Genomic DNA, 14,058 nt, shown 5'->3' with positions numbered 1-14,058 from the left:
TATTCCTCTTCTCTTGTTCAATTATCACTTCATCATCCCTAGCCATTCATCCCAATTCAAACATTTAATCGTCAGTTGCTCTCTTTTTTGTGTTGTCACCACTTGCTACTTGCCACTTTTACTTAATTAGGTTTAAAAGTGTAATTTAATACAATAGTGGGTTAATGAGTTTAGTTAGGTAAATGGGTTTAACTGTTTAACGGACCTAAACTAAATCAAAAGTTGATAGGAGTTAACAAATGAATGTGGTTTTTGAAATTAACCAGAGTCTTTTATCTTGAGAATATTATATATTATAGTTTAAATATTTAGTTGGTCCGCTGGGGAGAGTAGCCCCTGGGTAACCAATCACTTTACCCCTATGCCCGAGTGTGTGTTATTAAGGGTGTCACATAACATTTGCCCAACCAATATCATCAGACATTTTCTCTCTTACCTCAATCACACCCAGTGTGTTTTTATCCATAAAACACATTTCAAATCTCTCATTCTCCATCCCTTTCACGTACATGTTTTTACCCATTTTTTTTACAAAAACTCTAGCAACCTCTCTTACATCCACCTCACCTATTATCCCCCTAAGAACATATAAAATACCTTATTGTAGGCGTTTTAATTGAATGTATGTGAAACTATGTATATCTGACATCAACATGTTGGCCGCAAGTCACAACATGTTGCTTGGTGGCCTGGCGTCACCTCTCATGCATTGTGAGATGGTTAAATAGTTGCCTCATTGTTGTTGGCGACTCCATCAATCGATTCGTTCCTCTTAGGCATGATCACTACACTTTGTTACACAAAACCACAACCCAACACCAAAGACACGTGTTTATCTTCTTGCTTCTATCGATGTCGATGACGGGTAGGGGTTGTAACCCAACAAAACGTATAGTGATTGCGACCGATGGAAATTTGTTGGAGACAAGTGTCACACCCCCAACCCTACCTTGGACGAGAGCCGTGAACAGTTCCAGTGGTACCAGTTAGGGTTGACCACGATACCCATTCGGTACCAGTACCAAAAAACAGGAAAAGTGGGTACCGGTACCAAATACACTGGTTCGGTACCGTATAGGTACCGGTACCCAAAAACGAGGAAAGTGGGTACCGGTACCGAAAAACGAGGAAAATGGGTACCGGTACCGAAAAACAAGAAAAGTGGGTACCGGTACCAATATACCTGGTACGGTACCGATACCGGTTCGGTATCGGTTCAATACCGGTACCAAATGCTCATCCCTAGTACCGGTGTTTATTATAACTTTTGCAGCGGAAATTTCATTAGGATCGTATGTCAGGAAAAAATCAGAGTTTACAAAACACCAAAGTTTTGATTTCATAACTTGTAGGATAAAACCCATGATTACATAAAAGGTTTTCATAGAAATAACCTCTTAATCACAAAACACGCTTCTTATTTAGGTGACATAGCCACTTATTTAAGTTTTTTGTGTCTCGTAGCACTTTCCATTCCTTTCACAGTAAATCACCTGAAATGCGTTTAAAAACATTTGATCAACAGGAAATACTGGTAAGTACATTCATTTGTATAAAATGACACATTCTTACAATTACAGCATTGGGAGTTTTTACATCTGTTTATATCTTACAACTACCCACGAGTATTTGTCACTCAATCGGATCTGTGAGTGTGGTCATATCACTATTAGCCCCATTTTCCAATAACAAAGATTATCAAGTAATGTATACAAAACCTCACATATTTGGCGATGTTTTTCCATAAGAATACAAAGACTTAATATTTGTAAAGTAAGTAAAAACCGAAAAAACATTTAGGGTTTTGGAAAACATGTTGTAATGAAAAATTGTATGTCTTACCTTGCAAAAAAATAGGGTCTTGATTGTTAAAGCCTCCTAGTCATATTTCCTAGTTACACAAAATGTAACACGTATTAGTATAAAACCAAATCAAACCTAACGATAATCACGAGATCAAAACCACAACGTAGGGTCTCAAAGACTCACCTTATTTAGGAAAAGCCTTGGCATTCGTTGGTTGGTTGGTTTTCTGATCGATCGGACATGGTACCATTTTGTCACACCCCAACCGATGGCGGAAACATCGGGGCGTGGCACTGAGCGAAACAGATTGTCCAGGAGAATCCATAACAACTATTAATGACTATATATTTAACGTTTAATATCCCATACTATCAAACATATAAAGCAAACAATCATTACAGATTTCAATCTTAAGAACAAATACTATTCCGACAACTCAGATTATATTTAGCGGTGGGTTTCTAGACTTCCTACTTGATTCAGCAAAACATAGCATCCTATCAACCTGTCACATACGTTAAAATAAAGTCAATACATAAAATGTAAAGGTGAGTACACAGGTTTGCATAGCTTATAGTAGAGAAAGCATTTACGCATAACCATCATGTATCACGTAACGGACGAAGCATGTAACTATCTAACAATGAAACAACTTAACCACGGAACTGCGTTGTAGAGTATGCGCGACACATGTTCAGCAAACACATGAAGTAGAGAGATGTGATCCCTAGCAACCCCTGTCCACGACAGGCGCTGAGTCCAAACTATAGTACTATCGTTGCTAGAGGCGGTATAATGTAACACTGTATAAGCATAGTAACAAGCATTCATAGATCACGTATAACATGCGGGAGCGGTTAGCGTTCATAAAGTGTTTGTGTTGTGTGTTGTGTTTTGATATAGAAAACGTATGTAACACCGAAAAGTGCGTTAAAAGAAAAATGGGTTTGAGTATACTCACAGTTCGTGTTTAAACAAGTAAACACAACTTGATTGGATTGAAGGGAGCACGTGGGAGTTAGCCTGATCATAGAACAGTAGCGTAAGCGTTGAACATAGAGTAAACAGAATGTTGGATGTGCTAAGTGTTCGGATGGCAATCCGAACGGATGAGACTCCATTCGAGCGGATGATCATTCGAGCGGATGGCCATTCGAATGAGAGGTGTGTTTGTTTGTAAAATTATCTAAGTTCGAAGTTTAATCAAATCGTTTTGAACCAGGATTTGTATGAGGGACAGGTCACCTGGTCGAATGGTCATCCGATCGGATGGCCACTCGAGTGGGCGATCTGTTATTTGAAAATTTGTAAAATTTTCTAAGTAAAAGTTTTGAGTTTTAACGGAGATGGCGCGACAACGCGTCAAACAACGGAAACGCACCAAGTCTAGCTCATTCGATTGGATGGTCTTAGCCCATTCGATCAGGCTCACTGATATTGATGGAATTTCATGTTCAACCATTAATCGGTCATCTCTCAGGTGGAAATTCGTTTTCAAGCCGGCTCTCAACTAAGGATTGAGTAAAGAGTCTGAATGATCTCAGATCCTATCGGTTTTGAGTAGAAAAGTGAAGAAAAGTTGAAAAGTGTTGAGATCTTGTTGAGATTCGAGTTAAAACGTGTGAAACCTTCCAGATCTAGAACCATTCTCGAACAAATGGTGTTCCTTAACCGTTTGCCGGAGCAAAACGGTGGAAACCACCTTTAAGAGGTCTAAATCAGTGATTTCAAAGAAAAAGTAAGTGTCTGTGTGTGATTTTGATGGAGAAGATGATATAGAAGTGATTAGTGATGATGATTGTACAAGATTTGAGGAGAAATAATTACGAAATAGCCTTGAATCATGATTAAAAGTGACTGAGAGCGACTTGAGTGCGTGTGGTCGAATGGAGATGTCAAATCAGTGAAAGGAGGTGTACGGGTGGTATTTATAGTTGGAGAGAGGGCTTAAGTCGGTGGAGAGTGGCGTTCGGTCGTATGGCTCACCCGGTCGAATGGCCACTCGGTCGGATGGCCATCCGAGCGGATGGTCATCCGGACGGAAGTCCATTCGATCGATTGCTCATTCGATCAGCCGAGTTGCGTTTTGTTGGTTTTCCAACTTTTCGTTTCGTGTGTTAAGCGTTGCGTTGCGTTTAAGCGTGTTGCGAGTGAGCGTTAAGCGTGTAAGCGTTGCGTTGATAACCACATAACATTTAAATAAATAATCACAAATAACACACATAACACCTATATGCATAAAGTAAATCCGCGTTTTTAGTTGCGTTGAGTTTGCGTAGCGATAGCGTTTTGTCTAAATATGCGATAAAATGCGTTAAATAGTAAGGGATACCTGCGTTTTGAATAATCGTTGTAATAAGCGTTTAAAATGTGTGTTGAAAACATAGTTTAAACCCTTTTGCGATAATCAGAATATCGGGAGTACAAGCGATTAAGCGAGAAATGACAATGACAAGTAATGACCTGGAAAGTCGGGTTGTTACACGTTTTGTATAGGCGATTAGGGTTTTAAACACGGTATATGAAACAAAACATTGAGAGTTTTTAAGAAGTCAAAAGTGAGCAAGCTGGAAGTGCCCATACATGCCCCTTATGTAGGCCATGTTGACTGCTCCCGCGTGTCGCGCGGGTAGACAAGAATTTCACGCGATGCGTCTGGATAGGCAATATGGCTAGGTCTGCCTTGTCACCAGCATAGGCCTGCCACGTGTTGATCGAGGGTGACAAGTGTCCTCGGCCGAAAATTCACCCTATCGCATCCATTCTTCGTGTTTTCGTGTCGGTTCTCGTTACGTGCATTCGGGGTTTCGATTATGAATGGTTTGGGAAAAAATTTGAGGGTCGTTACATACTCCCCACCTTGTTTTCAATCTCGTCTTTGAGATTTACTGGAATAAGTAATGGTATTTCTGTTTCATCTCTGATTCTAATTCTAAGGTATATTATGGTCCACGTTTTGAATCCCACTTCACTTTGACCATAAATAATCTTTTATGCTTGAGGTTCTTGGCCTTCTTATCTTCGATCTGTAAGGGCTTCTTAATGAACTTTAAATTTTCATTTACCTCTATACCATTCTCAACAAAAAAAAAATGAACATAATAAAAAAAGAAGATCTACAAATTCTTAATATTTAGTGAAATCCTTAACTAAGTAACAAAACACTTGTTAAAGATATCACTTTAATAATATTAATTAGCAGAAAAAACAACCAAAACGATGAACACATAACTAAAAGCGATACTACTTGAATAATGTTATTCCATTTGAGTTAACATTAAATATCTTTCAAGTATTAAGTATTTTTCGAAAAAGATTGATTGTAGAAGATTTTCTAAGCTTGTTTTATTAGTAATTAGCATCGAATATTTAATATTCTTTATAAACTTACAATTTTTACATTTATTAAATATTAAATTCGAATTTAAAATTATAATTATAAATATTAACAAAATAGAAACATTTTATTAATAGTGTTACTAAAACAAGTTTAACATAAATTAATTACAACTAATTTTCTAATTGTTTGTTATTTAATATGCTTGTTTTAAATACTATGACCACAAACATTAATTTTTGTTATAAATGAAAATTCACCCTATTGCATCCATTCTTCGTTTTTTATGTCGGTTCTTGTTCCATGTATTCAAGGTTTCGATTATGAATGGTTCTAGAATTTTTTTTAGGGTTGTTACAACAAGTCTTCTCGATTGTATTTATTTTACACAGTTTTAACAAGCTATGGAATTTTTTAGAGTGATAAAACAATAAGAAAGACAATGATTTTAATTTGAGTGACTTGGTAAAATCAATTATAAAATCTCGTCAATAATACTTGATATTACACAAAAAAATGTTATGTTATTTGCTAACATTTAAACTTTAAAAAAGTGTTCAATTCCAAATATTAAATGATATTATTTTACTTTTTATTTACCATTATTTTCTTATAAATACAATAAATTAGTCATTTATAAAAATTATAAAAGAATTAAAAAATTATAAAATGAAAATTCGCCCTATCGCATCCATTCTTCGTTTTTTTGTGTCGGTTCTCGTTGCGTGCATTCGGGGTTTCGATTATGAACGGTTCGGGAATTTTTTAGAGTTGTTACAACAAGTCTTCTCGATTGTATTTATATTACTCAGTTTTAACAACTTATGAAATTTTTTAGAGTGATAAAATAATAAGAAAGACAATGATATTAATTTGAGTGACTTAGTAAAATCAATTATAAAATTAAGTTGATATTTTATATTCTTTTATGTTCACATGGTAAGAAATACTTTTTATTTGTAGTGATATTAATATACATTTTCTAAAAAAATGTTGATCGTTACAAAATATCTTAAGCAAAATAAAACAAATGAACCAACATATACAGAAGATGGTTATGCTAACAAGCTTAATGTGTAAGAAGCAACGAAGAGGCAACATGTGTACTAGTGGTGTGTTTGTCGAATGTATATGAACTAGGTGATGCCCCGCCCGCGTCGCGGGGCGATATCCGAATTATTCTCAGCCAATTAAAAAAACAATACTATAGTTTTGCTAGAAATAAAAAGTAAAAAGAGTGTTAGGCAGCTATTTGACACGATTTTTAGCTGGGGGCAAAGTCATATTTTTATTTTTACTTGGCGGAAAAATCAATTTTTTTCCCGAGGGTAAAATCCTAATTTTTAGCTAGGGCAAAACCATAATTTTATTTTGCAACGAGGGCAAAAACGTAATTTTGAATTGAGTGTGATATCGTAATTTTGAACCGAGGGGAAATTCGTAAATTTTAGCTGGGGGCAAAAGCATAAATTTATTTTGAGCTGGGGGCAAATACGTAATTTTAAACTGTGGGCAAAACCGTAATGTTAAAGTAGGTATGAAATAATAAACTGGTGTAAATTCGTAATTTTAAGCCGGGGGAAAAACAAAATTTTATTTTGAATTGGGGCGAAAACGTAATTTTGGCTGAGGGTAAAAGCGTATTTTTTTTACCGAGGGCGAAATCATATTTTTTAGCTCGGGGCAAAAGGGTAAATGTATTTTTAAGTTGAGACAAAACCGTATTTTTTAACTGGGGGCAAAAACGTAATTTTAAAGTGGACATAAAATAATAAACTGGGTGTTCCAATAGGTATTGCTCGCCGCCTATTTAAACCAATGGGAGAGAAACACTATTGCAGGGCAAAAACGTAATTTTAAAGTGTGTATAAAATAATAAAATGGTTGGTTCAATAAGGGAGAGCCATTTCAACCAACAGAAAGGTGATACCTATTTTGTACAAAAAAAAATTATAAAAGATAAAGCTGGCCGCCACCCCTGGCCAATCATTTACTTTTCCTATTCACTGCTGACATCATCAAACTTGGAAATGTATATGTTGGAAATTTGGTTCCTTTGGTTGACCGTACTAATTTTTTAATTCCAAAATATAAACCAGATAAGACCGGTGGGTATGGGGATCGGCACAGGGCCGTCCCCCCCCCCCTTTAGGTCAGTCACACACTGCCCCCTAGGGGCCGTCCTCGGCACTTCCGTCACAATTGTAACGCCGGAGACGGGGCAAGCTGGTGGGTCCCCCATGTGCCTTCTCTCTCATCCTTTATATATATATATATATATATATATATATATATATATTAATATATTATTAATGATGGAGTAGTCTTGGCTAGTCCCCACACCCTTGGGTAGTCCCCAAGAGGAGCATCCTCCTCCCGTGATTACGTGACGCCTACGTAACGAATAGTCTACAAAGAGACTATCCTCACCATACCCACCAGTCTAACTAATTTAACTAATTTGATGGTCATCCAAAACGGTAGGATGAAATTCATACCTTAAACTTAGGGAATAAAATTGAAGTTTGAAATATATTATTTGATTTGATGTGAAACATATTATTTGATGTATAACCAATGAATCTCACTGGTTGTTGATGACAAGGACTTAATTGTCTCTTCACATCTAACTTTTAATAAAGGAAAAATTACAAGTTTTGTCCTTTATCTTTATACCATTTTTCAAGTGGTGTCCTTTTTAACGAATGTTGACAGACGGTGTCATTTACTAGGTATTTTGTTGCAAGTTTAGTCCTTTACACCCAACCCAGTTAAAAAACCCTGTTAATTGTTGACAGGCGGTGTCCTTTACTAGGTATTTTGTTGCAAGTTTAGTCTTTTACCTAGGTATTTTGTTGCAAGTTTAGTCCTTTACCTAGGTATTTTGTTGCAAGTTTAGTCCTTTACACCCAACAATTAACAGGGTTTTTTAACTGGGTTAGGTGTAAAGGACTAAACTTGCAATTAACACTTTGAAATTTAACACTTTGAAATTTAACAATCGTTTTAACACCTATAAGTTGTATTGAAATTAACACAAGTACTTCCGCTATATATGTTTATTTTTCAACCGTATAAGGTTGTCGTTAGTTGTATTGTTAGGAGATTAAGGCGTTGCGTTTCTTATGAAGTAAAAGTCGTGTTAAACTAAAAACTTTTGATGAATCATAATGGTTCATCTTTGATTTTGTTTAGCTTTGGTATTATAGGCTTATTTGGCTCTATGTTTGTTTGTTATTGTGTTGTTCTACCTCCTCGCTAGTTCGATGTATTAATTAAATGTCGTATTTCAAGAAAATATGTTTATTTTTCGCACATAGCCTATAATTGCTTTTTTTCTCCACAAAACTGATTATTTAAACACGTATCACGATGGAATTAGTTAAAATCTAAAATTAATTTTAAAGGGCATCTAAATTAGAAGTTCTATAAATAAAAAAAAACTTATTGCATTTACTTTTTGTGTTTCTAGTATTATAATTATGGGTGAAGGTATACTAGGAAGTTTATTTTGCTATAAAGGCTAGGAAGTAATCTTGACCATCAATTTAATTAATCAATGGCTGAGATTAAAATGGGTGAAAGTGAACAAAAAAAAGAGGCGGGTGAGTTAGTTTGAGGGTATTCTAGTCCATTCAAGTCAATAGTTTCTCTCTCCTCCAATTCCCTATCGTTTTTAAAACGTTAATAACTTTTTCATACGACAATATTTTTTTATAAAAATTGCACCATAAAAACGAGCGTTTTTAATCTTTAAAACGAGCACACTATTGCTATACTTTTGAAAAAAATTTGAAAACCCAGATGCGTAAAACGCAATGGATAGAACAACACACTATAACTCAGGTTCTAAAACGCAATAGATTTTAACATGGTCATGTTTATGTTTTAACATGGTCATGTTTATGTTTTAACATGGTCATGTTTATGTTTTAACATGGTCATGTCTTTGTTCCAACATGATCATGCTTCCCTTTTAACATGATCATGTTCTTTGATGTTATTTTACACTCCAGTTCTAAAACGCAATGAAACCCAAAATCAAGATTTTGCACTACAGATTCTAAAAAGCAATGAAGCTTTAACATGGCCATGTTCATGTTTTAACATGGTCATGCTTTTGTTCCAACATGACCATGCTTCTATTTTGGCATGATCATGTTCTTTGCACCCCAGGTTGTAAAACGCAATGAAACCAAAAATCAATATTTTGCACAATGGAGTTTAACATAGCCATGTTTAAGTTTTAACATGGTCATGCTTTCGTTCCAACATGACCATGCTTCTATTTTAGCATGATCATGTTCTTTGCTTGTAAAACGCAATGAAACCAAAAATCAATATTTTGCACTGTAGTTCTAAAAAGTAATGAAGTTTTAACATGGCCATGTTTATGTTTTAACATGGTCATGCTTTTGTTCCAACATGACCATGCTTCTGTTTTGGCATGATCATGTTTTATGCACCTCAGGTTGTAAAACACAATGAAAACAAAAATCAATATTTTGCACTGTAGGTTCTAAAAAGTAATAGAGTTTTAACATGGCCATGTTTATACTTTAACATGGTCATGCTTTTGTTCCAACGTGACCATGTTTCTATTTTAGCATGATCATGTTATTTGCTTGTAAAACGCAATAAAACTAAAAATCAATATCAATGAAGTTTTAACATGGCCATGGCCATGTTTTAGCATGGTCATGCTTTTGTTCCAACATGACCATGTTTCTACATGTTCTTTACACTCCAGGTTGTAAGACGCAATGAAACAAAAATCAATATTTTGCACTACAGGTTCTAAAAAGCAATGGAGTTTAAACATAGGTTCTAAAAAGCAATGTAGTTTTAACATGGGTATGCCTTAGTTCCAACATGACCATGCCTCTGTCCAACCATGATCATGTTCTTTGCACTGCAGGTTTTAAAACGCAATGAGTTTTAACGTGGTCATACCTTTGTTCCAACATGATCATGCTTCTATTTTAGCATGGCCATGTCTCTGTTTTAACATCCAGAAGAACAAAAATGAAAAGAACTCTAACTAAAACATAATGAGCTGAAAATCACAATTGAGGTTTGATAACTAAAACGCAATGAAAATAAAATATAACATAAACTCTGATTAACGACGGTGGACGGAAAAAGAACTCTAATACACCGTGGGGAAACTGGTGGCGGTGGATGGTGGAATGATGGTGTCAGATCTGAAAAACCCAACAGGTGGTTGAAGGTGGTGCTTTGAGGTCTAGTTTCCGGCAAGACGGTGGCGATCGTAGGTGGTGGTGGTGGTGGTGGAGGTGGTGGTGTTGGTTGTGATGTGGTAGTTTATAGTTTTGAAAATGGTGGATTTGAGTATGCGGGTAAGAGAAATGAATTGCAGATGCTGGGTTTTTTTTGAAGATGGTGAGTTTTGACCAAAATACCCCTCCTTATGTTTTTCATCTTCGCCACATATCATCCTCTTATTGCTTCCTATCATTCCTAGCGAAATTAGTCTTCATATTTGATCTTTTCCCTTATAATTATTTCAAAATAAATAAATAATCGCTATCTAACTCCATTGTGTTTACTTATACCTACACATACATAGATATAGATATGGTTAGTTTCATTTGTGAACAGCCCTTTGATTGTGAACGCTAGTGAACTAATCCTAGCCCTTGATTATCAGTACACAAGTGTAAATCAGTGGTCATGATTTGATGATGAAAATACACTAGTGTATTTTACGATTTGATGATGTAATCAACGACCATGATTTGTTCAGTCAGTTCACAAATATACTAGTATTCACTCTAGAACCACACCTTACATAGATATATATATAAAGAGAGATAGAGTAAAAAAAAGGTGTGTAAATAAAATGTAGAGGTATGTAAATAGTGGAAGCCATAATTTAAAATATTGTACTTGTTTTTTAAAGGCTAAAATATTCTAAATGTACGTTAAATATTGAATTTCAAATGACGCTAACCAAACACAAACACTTGGATGGTGAATCTTTTCCTTTCCTTTCACTAATATGAAAATATATTCTTTGTGGACCACTTTTTTCCTTCCTCCTTAAGTTTTATATTTGTAGACAAAAGAAAGAGGTCAAGAACACTGATTACTTGCAACTCTAGTATAAGTATTTATATAAAATAAAAAATAATATTTCTTTAATTAAAAAAATACTTTTAGAAGTCCTAATAGGAGAGGCAACGAACCAAACAAATGAATATTATTATTAATATGATAGCATAACGTATTTTTTTAGATCTTCATGTTCAAACGAAAATTTATTCAATTTTAAAATTTTGATTTCGATTTGTGCATTTGATATCATGGACTTAGTGGTTCGTAACAAAACATAAAATAATCATATTTTTGGTTGATATGTGTATGTCTAATCTAACTACAACTTTATTGGAAAGGATCAAATATGAAGTTTATTTTGGCTAGCAAGTGTAGTAAGTAATAGGATTACGACATATGGCAACATTTAAAATAAAAAAAGGGTATTTTAGTCAATTCAACCATTTCTTCCTCTTTTTCAAAACCCAGTAACTTCAAAACCCACTATTTTCAAAACCCACAATCTTCAACCATTTCTTCACTTTCTATCTCAATAATCACTATATTATAGTGCGATTTTCATCACCAATCAATGATTCAAACACCCGATCAACGTGTTTCTTCAGCTTTTTTTTTGAAGAAAACCCAGTTTAATTTCATACAAAATCTCGTTTTTCCGGTGATTTTGAAGATAATCACTCGATCCGTTCGATTCGAGCGCTGATAAGTGTTTCAATCATTCAAAGTTCGTCAATTGTTGAAGAAATCACTTCGATCCATGTAAGAAATTCTTTAATTTCATTTTTACGATCTGGGTTTTTTATTTAGTTAATGCGTTTTACGATATTGGCGGGGTCCGGGGGCAGCGCCCCTGGTAGCGGGGTCCTAGGGGCGGCAGCCGCTGGCGGGGTCCAAGGGGCACCAGGTCAGCTCGGAATTTTTTTTCGATTAAATTGCTGTAATAAAAATGCATCAGAAAAATTAATTTTCTGTAAATTGCCTCTTGAAACTGCATTCGTAAACTGCATTGGTTCAGATAGTTCACAACACAGACAAATTCACAGCACAGACAAAACTATTGTCATGGTTCAATGCGTTTTAGAGAGAACACTTTCTTTGGTGTTTTTAGGCAATTGCATTTTAGAACTAAAACATTTTTATGTGTTTTCTGGCCATTGCGTTTTAGAAAAACACATTCTTGAAGTGTTTTTGGTGCATTGCGTTTTAGGTAAAACACTTTTTTAGGTGTTTTCAGTCCATTGCGTTTTACAGAGAACACTTTCTTTTGTTTTTTAGGCAATTGCGTTTTAGAATGAGTCATTTTTAAGTGTTTTCTAGCCATTGCGTTTTACAAAAAAGACATTTTTTTTGTGTTTTTGGTGCATTGCGTTTTAGGTAAAACATTTTTTATGTGTTTTCAGTCCATTGCGTTTTAGAAAACAGACATTTTAAGTGTTTTCTGGCCATTGCGTTTTAGAAATAAGACATTTGTATGTGTTTTTGGTGCATTGCGTTTTAGGTAAAACACATTTTTATGTGTTTTTAGTCCATTACGTTTTAGAAAGTACATTTTCTTTTGAGTTTTTAGGCTATTGCGTTTTAGAAATAAGACATTTCTTTGTGTTTTCTGGCCATTGCGTTTTACAAATAAGACATTTTCTTTGTATTTTTGGTGCATTGCGTTTTAGAAAAATGTCATTTTTATGTTTTTTTTCCATTGCGTTTTACGTAACTGGGGGTTTTTCTATTGCGTTTTACGCAACTGGGTTTTAATTTTTTTTTAAATATAGCAATAGTATACTCGTTTTAAAGATAAAAAACGCTTGTTTTTGGTGCAATTTTTATAAAAAAAATAATGTCGTATGAAAGAGTTATTAACGTTTAAAAAATGAGGGAGAATTGGAGGAGAGAGAAACTATTGTCTTGCATTGACTAGAATACCCCTAAACAAACTCACGCGCCTCTTTTCTTCCCTTCAATTTCCATCATTTAATCTTAGCCCTTGATTAACTAAATGGATGGTTAAGATCACTTCCTAGCCTTCTTAGCCAAATAACCTTTTATTGTATCTCCACCCATAACTTTATTACAATGAACGTATTATTGCCAACATGGAATGTTTTTGAAACTTTATCATAATATCCATTCGCAATCCATCAATCTGCAACCTGTTTGATTTATGTAAATAAACCTATTAAAATGAGGCTCGACTATTAAATATGTTTGAATTAGGGTTGATGTTTTTACACAAATAAATATACGCACGTATATTATATACACTCTACAACCCCCCCAACTTATAAACGTGGCATGACTATAATCATACCGTTCTCAACAGAAAAATGAACGTAATAAAAAAAAGATCTACAAATTCTTAATATTTAGTGAAATCCATAAATAACTAACAAAACATTTGTTAAAGATATCACTTAAATAATATTAATTAATGTATACAAAGATATCACTTTAAATACGCCTCATTTGCGGTGTGCACATATAATGTATATATGTGTGGGCGCTCAGGGGGCAAAAACGAAATTGTACTAATTTTAACGTTATTTTACTAATTTCGTGAAAATAACGTTAAAAACGGCGGATTGTCAATCATGTGTCATGTAGTGGCGTTGATAGCCGAAAGGCTAAGGGTACATGCACCAATCGGTCTTTGTCCTGGTCCCTAAATGTTATGTGCCTTAGGTCCAAGGCTTGATGCAAAACTACTATTGAGCTGGAGGTCTCATTGGAAGCAGCCTTTCTATTTCTATGAGGTAGAGGTAAGGTTGTCTACATCTTACCCTCCTCAGACCCTACCCTAGCTTTGCTGTTGATGAGATTTACTAAGTATGATGATGATGAAT

This window comes from Helianthus annuus, chromosome 16 (genome assembly GCF_002127325.2).
Source record: "Helianthus annuus cultivar XRQ/B chromosome 16, HanXRQr2.0-SUNRISE, whole genome shotgun sequence".
In the NCBI taxonomy this organism is placed as follows: Eukaryota; Viridiplantae; Streptophyta; class Magnoliopsida; order Asterales; family Asteraceae; genus Helianthus; species Helianthus annuus.
This window is presented reverse-complemented; position numbering follows the sequence as displayed.